Genomic DNA, 9,199 nt, shown 5'->3' on the forward strand with positions numbered 1-9,199 from the left:
GTTAGAGGAAGGGAGGGAGAGAGAGAACTGCATGCAACATCGAGAAGGAGACAAAGATTTTAATTCCTAGGTTAAATTTCAGTTCATGATTACATTTTATTTAATCAATTTTAGAAAAAGACTGTAATGTAACCAAACATGGAAAAGGTCAAGGGGTCTGAATAATTTCCGAATGCCCTGTAATGTCATCTACAGTGCCTTGTGAAAGTATTCACCCCCCCTTGGCATTTTTCCTATTTTGTTGCCTTACAACCTGGAATTAAAACAGATTTTTGAGGGGTGTGTATCATTTGATTTACACAACATACCTACGACTTTGAAGATGCAAATTATTTTTTGTTGTGAAACAAACAAGAAATAAGAGAAAAAAACAGAAAACTGGAGCGTGCATAACTATTCACTCCCCAAAGTCAATTCTTTGTAGAGCCACCTTTTGCTGCAATTACAGCTGCAAGTCTCTTGGCACATCTAGCCACTGGGATTGTTTTCCCATTTCTCAAGGCAAAACTTCTCCAGCTCCTTCAAGTTGGATGGGTTCCTGCTGGTGTACAGCAATCTTTAAGTCATACCACAGATTCTCAATTGGATTGAGGTCTGGGCTTTGACTAGGTCATTCCAAGAAATGTAAATGTTTCCCCTTAAACCGCTCGAGTGTTGCTTTAGCAGTATGCTTAGGGTCATTGTCCTGCTGGAAAGTGAATCTCTGTCCCAGTCTCAAATCTCTGGAAGACTGAAACAGGTTTCCCTCAAGAATTTCCCTGTATTTAGCGACATCCATCATTCCTTCAATTCTGACCAGTTTCCCAGTCCCTCCCAATATAAAACATCACCACAGCATGGTGCTGCCACCACTATGCTTCACTGTGGGGATGGTGTCTCGGGGTAATGAGAGGTGTTAGGTTTGTGCCAGACATAGCGTTTTCCTTGATGGCCAGAAAGCTCAATTTTAGTCTCATCTGACCAGAGTACATTCTTCCATATGTTATAAGTGGTCCTATGGACAGATACTCCAATCTCCGCTGTGGAGCTTTGCAGCTCCTTTAGGGTTATCTTTGGTCTCTTTGTTGCCTCTCTGATTAATGCCTTCCATGCCTGGTCTGTGAGTTTTGGTGGGTGGCCCTCTCTTGGCAGGTTTGTTGTGGTGCCATGTTCTTAAACATTTTTAATAATGGATTTAATGGTGCTCCGTGGGATGTTCAAAGTTTCTGATATTTTTTTAGAACCCAACCCGGAGCTGTACTTCTCCACAACTTTGTCCCTGACCTGTTTGGAGAGCTCCTTGGTCTTCATGGTGCTGCTTGCTTGGTGGTGTTGCAGACTCTGGGGCCTTTCAGAACATGTGTATATATACTGAGATCATGTGACAGATCATGTGATACTTAGATTGCCCACAGGTGGACTTTATTTAATTAATTATGTGACTTCTGAAGTTAATTGGTTGCACCAGATCTTATTTAGGGGCTTCATAGCAAAGGGGGTGAGTACATATGCACCCACCACTTTTCCAGTTTTATTTTTTAGAATTTTTTTAAACAAGTAATTTTTTTCATTTCACTTCACCAATTTGGACTATTTTGTGTATGTCCATTACATGAAATCCAAATAAAACTGAATTTAAATTGCAGGTTGTAATGCAACAAAATAGGAAAAACGCCAAGGGGGGTGAATACTTTTGCAAGGCACTGTATTACAGCGCTTTGGTCCACAATGCATTATGCCATAAATAAACTGTTAAATACCCAGGAAAGACGTGAGTCTGAATGCATATGGGGATATTAAAATTCTTTGACATTCATTGGCTGAGCTGCAACCTATTGCCGAGGAGACAAAAAAATACACTTTGCTTGGAAAGTAATCTAATTATGTCGCTATCAGTTGATTGAGCTTGAACTTTATGTAAAATAGAAGATGTTTAAACCCAGTCAGCTTTTAGGGAAACACGTGTGACCGTCTCTAGTTGGGTTAAGCCACGGAATAAGAGTAGCCATCAGTTAAACCTTACATATTACTGTATTGTTATGACCACTCTGTCTGGGATGAAAAGGTAGGCCCAGTCTGTCTGGGGTGGAAAGGTAGGCCCAGTCTGTCTGGGGTGGAAAGGTAGGCCCAGTCTGTCTGGGGTGGAAAGGTAGGCCCAGTATGTCTGGGGTGGAAAGGTAGGCCCAGTCTGTCTGGGATGGAAAGGTAGGCCCAGTCTGTCTGGGGTGGAAAGGTAGGCCCAGTCTGTCTGGGGTGGAAAGGTAGGCCCAGTCTGTCTGGGGTGGAAAGGTAGGCCCAGTCTGTCTGGGGTGGAAAGGTAGGCCCAGTCTGTCTGGGGTGGAAAGGTAGGCCCAGTCTGTCTGGGGTGGAAAGGTAGGCCCAGTTTGTCTGGGGTGGAAAGGTAGGCCCAGTCTGTCTGGGATGGAAAGGTAGGCCCAGTCTGTCTGGGATGGAAAGGTAGGCCCAGTCTGTCTGGGGTGGAAAGGTAGGCCCAGTCTGTCTGGGGTGGAAAGGTTGGCCCAGTCTGTCTGGGGTGGAAAGGTAGGCCCAGTCTGTCTGGGGTGGAAAGGTAGGCCCAGTCTGTCTGGCGTGGAAAGGTAGGCCCAGTCTGTCTGGGGTGGAAAGTATTATTTTTTAAATAAATAATGTAAAAGTAGGTCTAACTTTTGAAAGTACCATGCATAATGATGTCTCAGATTTTATTATTTGCAAACAGAGACAGTTTCGTTGCAAACAAGACACTGATTTGGCATTGGAGAAATATGATAAGATGAACACATAGGCCTATTGTCACGACCGTCGAAGGGAGTAAACCAAGGCGCAGCGTGTTGAGTGCTCATCATCTTTACTTTATTAGAACACTTAAACAAAACAACAAAACGCACGACAGCCAAAACAGTTCTGTCAGGAACATTGAACTCTAAACAGAAAATAACCACACACAAACACAATGAGAAAAAAACCCTCCTTAAATATGGTCTCTAATCAGAGGCAACGAGATACAGCTGCCTCCAATTAGAGACCAACCCCAAACAAACTCAATATAGAAATAAACAACCTAGAATAAACATAGAAATATAAAACAACCCAAAACCCCAAAATACACAAAGCAAACACCCCCCTGCCACGCCCTGACCATACTATACTATACTATGTACGTCCCCTCTGTCTAGGATCAGTAACACACACTAACTCACTACCTGTACATCCCCTCTGTCTAGGATCAGTAACACACACTAACCCACTACCTGTACATCCCCTCTGTCTAGGATCAGTAACACACACTAACCCACTACCTGTACGTCCCCTCTGTCTAGGATCAGTAACACACACTAACCCACTACCTGTACGTCCCTCTGTCAATCTGTTTTCTATTTAGAGAATTATCTACTGTTATGAACTTGCATTTTTCTACTGATGCAAACTGTCTTTGTGTAACTTAGTAATGCGACTAAGAGCAGTTTGGGTGAGACCACAGTGAGTGACGTATCCTGTTTGTTGGTATCTGCAATAGACACAGCTGGGTGGAGACATACCAGAGAACAGAAACTAGCTGGAGCAGCAGTACCTAAATATCAGCAGAAAAGAGTAATTAAACTGGTGGTTATCACTGTCTGCACTCTATGCCTCCACCAACGTCTTCACACAGCTGTTAACTGCCACATAGACAAAGAGGTTGTACTTTTCTATAAAAGCTGAGACCCAACATTGTTTGTTGAACATTAGACTCTGGACTATTGAGTGATTGTCAAATGTTCCAGATTTGAAAATCTTATAATAAAGTTGCTGTTTGAATAATCTAGTCTCTCTTCCTATTGGTTAGAATTTCCATGGCAGGCATCCTAAGTGGTCGGTGTTCTAAAGCACTGCATCGTAATGCTAGCTGTGCCACTAGAGATCCTGGTTTGAGTCTAGCCTCTGTTGCAGGCCGAGCGGGCCGAGCCCAATGCACGCTGACACGGTCACCAGGTGTACGGTGTTTCCTCTGACATTGGTGCGGCTGGCTTCCGGGTTAAGAGGGCTTTGTGTCAAGAAGCAGTGCGGCTTGGTTGGATTGTGTTTCGGAGGACGCACGGCTCTCGACCTTCGCCTTACTGGAGGTTCAGCGATGGGAGAAGACTGTAACTTCCAATTGGATACCACGAAATTGTGGCGAAATAGGGGTAAAATAAAGAAATAAATCAAACAATAAATTAATTAATTAATTTCCATGACAATAGTCATCCTGCTGTCTCTACGTCTCTGGTGGGTTGTAGTACAGACACACAGTACATTAATATATACAGGACTGTGTGGTGGTAACCCTGTAGTCATCCTGCTGTCTCTACCTCTCTGGTGGGTTGTAGTACAGACACACAGTACATTAATATATACAGGACTGTGTGGTGGTAACCCTGTAGTCATCCTGCTGTCTCTACCTCTCTGGTGGGTTGTAGTACAGACACGGTACATTATAATAAATGTGAACGCTCACATCAAATGTTTAAAGAATGTCACAAATATTAAATTGAATCATTTATTGAAATGAAATGTATTGAATTTAATGAATAGTTATACTAATTTAATCAAAAGTCTAACCATGCTGAGGGATCAGGATTAGGAAAAGGTCTGGAGGTGTTCAGGGGTGAGGACTCATCCATAAAGGAGGTATTATTAACCAGAGAGAGAGGAGGGGGTACATGTCCACTGTTACCTCACAGAGAGAGGAGGGGGTACATGTCCACTGTTACCTCACAGAGAGAGAGGAGGGGGTACATGTCCACTGTTACCTCACAGAGAGAGAGGAGGGGGTACATGTCCACTGTTACCTCACAGAGAGAGAGGAGGGGGTACATGTCCACTGTTACCTCACAGAGAGAGAGGAGGGGGTACATGTCCACTGTTAACTCACAGAGATAGAGGAGGGGGTACATGTCCACTGTTACCTCACAGAGAGAGAGGAGGGGGTACATGTCCACTGTTACCTCACAGAGAGAGAGGAGGGGGTACATGTCCACTGTTACCTCACAGAGAGAGAGGAGGGGGTACATGTCCACTGTTACCTCACAGAGAGAGAGGAGGGGGTACATGTCCACTGTTACCTCACAGAGAGAGAGGAGGGGGTACATGTCCACTGTTACCTCACAGAGAGAGAGGAGTGGGTACATGTCCACTGTTACCTCACAGAGAGAGAGGAGGGGTACATGTCCACTGTTACCTCACAGAGAGAGAGGAAGGGGTACATGTCCACTGTTACCTCACAGAGAGAGAGGAGGGGGTACATGTCCACTGTTACCTCACAGAGAGAGAGGAGGGGGTACATGTCCACTGTTAACTCACAGAGAGAGAGGAGGGGGTACATGTCCACTGTTACCTCACAGAGAGAGAGGAGGGGGTACATGTCCACTGTTACCTCACAGAGAGAGAGGAGGGGGTACATGTCCACTGTTACCTCACAGAGAGAGAGAGGAGGGGGTACATGTCCACTGTTACCTCACAGAGAGAGAGGAGGGGGTACATGTCCACTGTTACCTCACAGAGAGAGAGGAGGGGGTACATGTCCACTGTTACCTCACAGAGAGAGAGGAGGGGGTACATGTCCACTGTTACCTCACAGAGAGAGAGGAGGGGGTACATGTCCACTGTTACCTCACAGAGAGAGAGGAGGGGGTACATGTCCACTGTTACTGGACTCCAGACAACCTGTTCCCCACTGTAACGCTCCTACAGTTGTGTTATCAGTTTGTTACTATTTTACCAGGTGTGGTAACATTTCACAACTCTTAGTACAAAACTCAACACAGATCATCAAAAATATATTTTAATGTTTTTATTACTTTAAGCACATTTCAATTGACTAATGTACAACACACCAAATGACAGTAACTTTTTCACCAAACCTAATCAGTGGCATCTAGAAATACCTTCCATATAAAGTCATTGCCTTTCACAATGCAATGTTCACAATACTTTCATATGATTCTCTTGTTCTTTACTTAAATACACCTGACCATCACTTAATCCAACTGAGCTTAATGATGAATCACTTAACCGTTTGGTAAAACTATAGATGTTAAACTGGTCTGTCTGCTATATAAGGATGTAGAGACCCTACAGTAATAAAATGTGTTTAAAGTAGAAACATGTAGATGACATGTATGATACATGATAACATACATAATGAATACTGGTTATTGATCATTGATCCACATAGTGGAACCACAACAGGTCAGTGTTGTAGAACACGCTGTATTACTTCTACAACTAATAGAAGGACAGTAACTAAGGAGACGGGAGTAGAAACTAACGTGACCATTGTTTCATCACAGGACAAAACATTCCAAGGATTCCAATGTACATAAGCAGGGGGGGCGTTACAGGTGCCCTAAAGGGACAAACTACAATATCAATATACAGTCACCATATATAAGGGTTGTGCTCTTATTGTCTCTGTTGAGCAGTATCTGAGTATTCAATATATATGTTGTGTATATGATGTCAAAACCATTACATGTGACCATGTTGTCTGGACCCAAACCAAGGGCTGGATTCAATCCATATCGCAGAAGTATCATGGAAGATCCACAGTAATCAGATCCCGGAAACCCCACAGTAATCAGATCGTGGTGACCCCACAGTAATCAGATCATGGTGACCCCACAGTAATCAGATCATGGTGACCCCACAGTAATCAGATCATGGTGACCCCACAGTAATCAGATCATGGTGACCCCACAGTAATCAGATCACGGTGACCCCACAGTAATCAGATCATGGTGACCCCACAGTAATCAGATCATGGTGACCCCACAGTAATCAGATCATGGTGACCCCACAGTAATCAGATCATGGTGACCCCACAGTAATCAGATCATGGTGACCCCACAGTAATCAGATCCCGGTGACCCCACAGTAATCAGATCATGGTGACCCCACAGTAATCAGATCCCGGTGACACAGTAACATGTTAGAACAAACCATGACCCATCCTAAATCACCAGGTGACAAAATGTTTTGACAAATACTTTGACAAATATGTACTATTTAAAATAATTTGGAATACTTAATAAGCAGTGGTTGATTGAGATTGTTGAAATGGAATAAATGGAAATGTACTAAAAGTACAAACATCGAAAACATTTCTTGCTCAATTTGTCCCTCCCTGTTTCAGTTGATTTTCTTCAGTTTGGTGCCTAGTGAATATGACTCAGGTCTCCGTGGAAACATCAATGTAAATTCACCTTTGATTTTTACTCCTCACTTTCCCTTTCAGGTCCATAGGGTTTTACTGCCCCCTGCTGGAGACTGGAACACACTGCAGTCCCTGGCTTTCTTTGTTCAGCTGGAGGATGAGGTCCTCATCACCTGTTGTGATGGGTCCAACAAATATCCCCAGGTGAAGGCAGGGTCCTATCTCATCCAACACGTCAATGACTTTTATAGGAGGGAGGGAGCATTTCCAATGTTAAGCTATGGAATGCACTGTACAATTTATGGTGAATTTTAATACAGATTTACTTTAATACAATAATTCCTTGAATGTAATGAGTTTGTGTATCACAATTATGTTATTGAAACAGAATAAGTCAGAAATGAGAGAATAAATAAGTCCAGTCCAACCATTACCTCTCTCCTCTTTCACATCCCTCTATCATCTCTCCATGAGGGAGTACAACCATCACCTCTCTCCTCTTTCACATCCTCTATCATCTCTCCATGGGGGAGTACAACCATTACCTCTCTCCTCTTTCACATCCCTCTATCATCTCTCCATGGGGGTGTACAACCATTACCTCTCTCCTCTTTCACATCCCTCTATCATCTCTCCATGGGGGAGTACAACCATTACCCCTCTCCTCTTTCACATCCCTCTATCATCTCTCCAGGGGGGAGTACAACCATTACCTCTCTCCTCTTTCACATCCCTCTATCATCTCTCCATGGGGGAGTCCAACCATTACCTCTCTCCTCTTTCACATCCCTCTATCATCTCTCCATGGGGGAGTACAACCATTACCTCTCTCCTCTTTCACATCCCTCTATCATCTCTCCATGGGGGAGTACAACCATTACCTCTCTCCTCTTTCACATCCCTCTATCATCTCTCCATGGGGACGTCCCAATAATCTCTCCTTCCTCCTGAAGTGGAGCTTTCATTCTCTACTCCTCACAAATGTAAAAGCATTGGATTGGTGTTGACATGGAGTAGAGGGAGTTTACATATACCAGTCATTTCCTTTAAATCCATGAAGGGAAGTGGGAGAGAGAGAGAATCAGATAAAGTTGTGGAGATGAAGGAATATGTGAGCAGAAACTCTCCAGGTACAGATACTGTATGTAGAACCATAGTAAAGCCCAGTATGGACTATCAATACAGGTACTGTATGTAGAACCATAGTAAAGCTCAGTATGGACTATCAATACAGATACTGTATGTAGAACCATAGTAAAGTCCAGTATGGACTATCAATACAGGTACTGTATGTAGAACCATAGTAAAGCTCAGTATGGACTATCAATACAGATACTGTATGTAGAACCATAGTAAAGTCCAGTATGGACTATCAATACAGATACTGTATGTAGAACCATAGTAAAGCCCAGTATGGACTATCAATACAGATACTGTATGTAGAACCATAGTAAAGTCCAGGATGGACTATCAATACAGATACTGTATGTAGAACCATAGTAAAGTCCAGTATGGACTATCAATACAGATACTGTATGTAGAACCTTAGTAAAGTCCAGTATGGACTATCAATACAGATACTGTATGTAGAACCATAGTAAAGACCACTATGGACCATCAATACAGATACTGTATGTAGAACCATAGTAAAGTCCAGCATGGACTATCAATACAGATACTGTATGTAGAACCATAGTAAAGCCCAGTATGGACTATCAATACAGATACTGTATGTAGAACCATAGTAAAGCCCAGTATGGACTATCAATACAGATACTGTATGTAGAACCATAGTAAAGTCCAGTATGGACTATCAATACAGATACTGTATGTAGAACCATAGTAAAGACCAGTATGGACTATCAATACAGATAAATGTATGTAGAACCATAGTAAAGTCCAGTATGGACTATCAATACAGGTACTGTATGTAGAACCATGGTAAAGTCCAGTATGGACTATCAATACAAAGTGACCATTTAGATTGAGGCCCAGTTCAATGAGAGGAAGTCTTAACAGAACTGGGGGATGACAGACATGAAGTGGGAG

The sequence above is a fragment of the Salmo trutta genome, chromosome 4 (assembly GCF_901001165.1).
Source record: "Salmo trutta chromosome 4, fSalTru1.1, whole genome shotgun sequence".
NCBI lineage: Eukaryota > Metazoa > Chordata > Actinopteri > Salmoniformes > Salmonidae > Salmo > Salmo trutta.